This window comes from Tenrec ecaudatus, chromosome 12 (genome assembly GCF_050624435.1).
Source record: "Tenrec ecaudatus isolate mTenEca1 chromosome 12, mTenEca1.hap1, whole genome shotgun sequence".
Taxonomy (NCBI): domain Eukaryota; kingdom Metazoa; phylum Chordata; class Mammalia; order Afrosoricida; family Tenrecidae; genus Tenrec; species Tenrec ecaudatus.
In genome coordinates this window covers 21,263,964-21,269,027 of record NC_134541.1, presented here as the reverse complement: position 1 = coordinate 21,269,027, position 5,064 = coordinate 21,263,964, and the positions used below count along the sequence as shown (strand labels likewise).

The 5,064-nt window shown below is 40.2% G+C and overlaps 1 pseudogene; it reads left to right on the top strand.

Annotated features, from left to right (window-relative positions):
- Nucleotides 1-3,758: 3,758 nt before the first annotated feature.
- Nucleotides 3,759-4,279, top strand: LOC142422193 (S-phase kinase-associated protein 1 pseudogene; annotated as a pseudogene).
- The last annotated feature ends 785 nt before the right edge of the window (nucleotides 4,280-5,064 follow it).

Here is a 5,064-nt window from a genome sequence, read left to right as displayed (position 1 = left end):
AGTCCTGTTGCCTTCTACTCAAGCTTGCTTCCCATGCCTATCTCATATAGGTAGGCAAAACAACAATAACTTAGACAATACAAAAAGAAAGCAAAATTGACTAAAAAAAGGAAAAAATACATAGAAAAATATATCTTAAATAATAACTATTAAAAAATGAAAAAGCGTAGATAATTCCAGGTTTGTCTGCTGACCTTTATGACTAGCTCCCCACTGGCCCTGGGGGGAGTTCCGGAAACTGCCCCTCCTAGCCTGAAGTCTATTTTGGGGGCTATTCAGGGGCTTTGTGGCTTTGCTTTGCTCCAGTTGTTGATCTGTTATACTCCCTTCTTGGTTCGCATAGAAGCTAGAAAAAAAGAACTTGTGTTTTTGACTACCTACCTCTTTATTACACTAAGAAAAGAATGTGTGGAGGATAGTTAGATGATTAACCCAACTGAAACTGTCGGGCTGTTCTGAGATTGGGCAGGGGAGGAAGAGGTTAACTGTCAGCCAGATGTTTCTCGTGCAGGGCCTAAGGAACATGTGTTCTGGCTCAGAGGGCAGTCAGCTGTACTGTAGAGAGAGCTCTAACCTTCCACAGGCATGCCTGACGGAATCAGACTAATTCTCTTGGAGCCTCCAGGTACCTGGAAGTAACTGGTACTGGGGCTATAAAAGCTTGGGCTCTGTGTCTCCATGCCAAGCGTAGAGCCTGGCACAAATCAGGTGCTCAACTCAGAGTCTCCGACCTTGATTTTCAGATGCACAGTCCTCAAAGTGTCCAGGCAGGCTGTGAGAAAGGGATGGAGCGCCCCATTTACGGCTAGCGAGGGTGATGGAGGTTGACACGGCTCAGCTGAGAATGGAAGGGGAAATGAAACCCTTGCATGGCTCACACACACTCCAGCAACTGCAAAGACACCACCTGGGGTCGGCTGATGGTGTGAATGCGGGAGAAAGAGGAAACTTCAGAGAGGTGGGAGGTGGTGAAGAAGGTGGGTTTCGGGTGGCAGATATGGGGGGAGGTCAAAGGAAATAACCGTTAAGCATGACAGGCAATAACGCCATGGTTGCAGGGCAAGTAAACCCTGCACTTAGAACTCTGTGGCATGGTCAAAACACATACCCAGCCAGTTCTCTCATCTGTAAAGACGTAGACCATAACAGTCCCTTCCTTTCTGGGTTGTTGGGCAGATGAAATCAGTTGATGCGTGGAGAATATTATATAAACCATGTAGTTCCTATTAATACTACTCGTGGTACTGAGAATAGTGTGGCGATGACACACTTCTGAAAGGAGACCAGGTGGACTAATTTTGGCATGAATACTACCAGAAATCTCAAAGGGAGAGGAGAAGGGAAAGAGAGTAGTTAGAAGGGGAGGTTCTTAGGCATCAGGAGAGCAATTTCTAAAAATGTTTATCAACTTACATTCAAAATACTGTATTTAAGAATATATGTATTTTGAGGGGTACAAGAAGAAGATCCCTAACCCACATCAAGTTCTCCAAAAGACCTATGAGCAGAATTACTGCTCTAGAGAAGAAGGCCCGAAATAAGAAAGCAGATGAGTTCAATATGTCATTTACAAGAAACATGCCTCAAACACAAGGTCCAAAATGACACACACATAAAAAAAATCAAAGGATAAGAAAATGCATACCAAGCTAACAGCAATTTAAAAATCAAGAGTAGCTATGTTAATTTCTGATAAAACAGATGCCAAAGTAAAAGCCATCAGGAGAGACAAAGACCATTACATAAAGATTAAAGCCATAATTTAACAATAAGACATAACCATAATAAACATCTATGCACCCAATGAAAGACCCTCCAAATACAAGAGACAAAAAGACAATACTACAGTAATACCGGGAGACTTCAATACATCCTCCTAGAGGAAAGACAGATCAACTAGAAAGAAAATCAACAAAGACATGGAAGTACTAAACAATACAATGAATCAACTTGATTTTTAAGTTCATACATTTTTTGGTTCATATATTTTAAATTCAGATAGCACAACCCACCTTTTCAGGTCACCATGATATAAAATGAGAAATCAACAATATAAAAATCAAGGGGGGGAGGATATCAGGGGAGGGAAGGAAAAAAAATGAGGAGCTGATGCCAGGGGCTTAGGTGGAGAGCAAATGTTTTGAGAATGATGAGGGCAATGAAGGTACAGATGTGCTTTACACAAATGATGTATGTATGGATTGTGATAAGAGTTGTATGATCCCCTAATAAACTATTAAAAAAAAGAAAAAGAAATTCCTATAAAAAATAAAATAAAATTGGAGCCACGGGGGTGAGTTCAGCAGTGGTTAAGGGCCATAGCCTTAGGGATTCCCTTATTCTCTACATGTTCAGTGAACCTGGTGTCTTTCACTACTTGAGGTCTGCCCTACATTTTACTCCCACTGCACCCGGGACTTTCTAATGGGGCCCCATTTGATAGAGGAGGTAAATAGTAGGTTGAATGCTAGCAATGGGACATGGTTTCAAATCTTGTCTGTTTAAGAGTTGGATTGCAGAAAAACCCAAATTTTAACAGATTCTCCCAACCCTCTTGCAGGGAAATTCCTTTTAGACTCAGTCATCACCTTTCGGCAAACCAGCCCATCAGGACAAACAAGACCATTTTGAGGAGCAGTGACGCTTAAGACCTTTAGTAAAAACCCAACGATGTCTCTCTGCTTCCTGTGACCCAGGCCTCTTTTTACCCTTCCTGGAAGATTGTAATAAACCTGTTGTAATAAATCGTAATAAACCCATTGAAGCTTTCCTGCGTTTGCTACAGAGTGTAGCGTATATAATTTGCTTTCTTTTCACTGAATTCCTGAAGCAGCCTTGGGAGTTTTCAAACCCAGTGTTTCCTTCTGTCAAGTTCTTCCAGAAATAAACTTAGGATTTCTTGAAAAAAATCAATTACATGGAAATTGAAAAACATCTTACTTAAAAACCACTGGGTAATTGAAGAAATAAAGAGTGCAAATTTTCAAATTCCTGCAAACAATGAGAACAAAATACAACATACCGAAGCCTTTTGGATGCAGCACCGGCAGTGAGTACTCAGAGGGCGATTTACAGCAGTAAGTGTGCTCATCAAAAGAGAACCCAAATCAGCACCTTCACCCAAGACCCACAGCAACTAGACTAAGAGCACCAAAGCAAACCCTTAGGTACTAGAAGAAGAGAAATAATAAAAAGGGGGTAGAGATGTACAGATGTGCTTTATACAATTGATGTATGTATATGTATGGATTGTGATAAGAGTTGTATGAGCCCCTAATAAAATGTTTTTTTAAAAAAGTGAAAAAAAAAGGGGGTAGAAATTAATGAACCAAAATAAAACAAAAACAAGGGAAAAAATCAACAGGAAGTTGATTCTTTGAAAGAAATAACAAAATTAACACCGGCAAATTTAACAAAAGAGGGAAGGCAAATATTACCAATGAAACGTGATATGGGCAATATCACAACAAAACAAACTGAAATTAAAAAAAGATAGTTACACAATATTATGAGGAACTGTATTCCAACAAATTACAAATCTTAGAAGAAAAGGATACACTTCAAGAAGTGTATTGCCTACATGAATAAACTCAAATTCATATAGAAAACCTCAACAGACCTATAACACAAGAAGTAGAGCAGGCCATTAAAAAATCCCAAGAACAGTGCCCTTGTTCTCTGCCTTTCTCTGCGCTAGCCACTGACGCCTCCCGGTGCTCGCCAACCTTGGGCCCGCTACCTCCCGAAGAGAGATCACCATGTCTTCAATTAAATTGCGGAGTTCTGATGGAGAGATATTTGAAGTCGATGTGGAAATTGCCAAGCAATCTGTGACCATCAAGACCATGTTGGAAGATTTGGGAATGGATGATGAAGGAGGTGATGATCCTGTTCCTTTACCAAATGTTAATGCAGCAATATTAAAAAAGGTCATTCAGTGGTGCACCCACCACAAGGATGACCCTCCTCCTCCTGAGGATGATGAGAACAAAGAGAAAAGAACAGATGATATCCCACTTTGGGACCAAGAGTTCCTGAAAGTTGACCAGGGAACACTTTTTGAACTTATTCTGGCTGCAAACTACTTAGACATTAAAGGTTTGTTTGACGTTACTGCAAGACCGTTGCCAATATGATCAAGGGGAAATCTCCTGAGGAGATTCGCAAGACCTTCAATATCAAAAATGACTTTCCTGAAGAGGAGGAAGCCCAAGTGCGCAAAGAGAACCAGTGGTGTGAAGAGAAGAGAGACGCCGTGCCTGACACTGTAACACTGTGAGGATCATTCCAAGTACTAGTTGCACCGCTCTGTTTGTAATTGTTGATATTCGACAAAACAGTAGGCAAATGGCAGCAGCACATCTATTGTATTGGCAGAATATTGCTCTCATTCCATGTGGAGTATGGATTCTAAAATGTATAACTGAGATTCTCCTGGTGTGATCAAAAATTTTGTTTTTCTCTTAATAAACTGAACTGTGGGTTCTCTATAGAAAGTGGTATTTCGGGCTTTCCCTCTTTTTGTAAAGTGATTTCTGCCTAGTTTGCTGTCTAGTTAACTTGAGCAACCTTTTAAAATTAGGCAGTGTAAATAAAACAACATGCAAAGTTTGCAGAAGTAGACTTAACAAAAGTATTATCTTTATTCATGTACTGGGCACCGGAAAGGGGCTAGTTAAGGTACATAGTCTGCATGGGATTATTAGGATCGTTGCCAGCCCCCTAGAGTTGAGGAGTACCCCTGGTCTTGGTTAGCTGTATGTAGCAAGACTCCCTTAACTGAATCTGAGGACTGTGTGTTGTTTTTAATCCTCAGCTTTGAATATTTTAGCCAGATACTCAGTTATCACCCAGTTTATGTTTTTGTGGTGCGAAATGTAACTAGACAGTTTGTTAGCTTTTTAATTAAAACAGACACTTAACTCAAAAAAAATCCCAAGAACAAAAAGTCCAGGACCCAATCATTTTACGGAGGAATTCTACTAAGCATTTAGAGAAGAGTCAACACTAATTTTACACAAAATATTCCAGAATACAGAAAATAACAACATGCTACCAAACTCA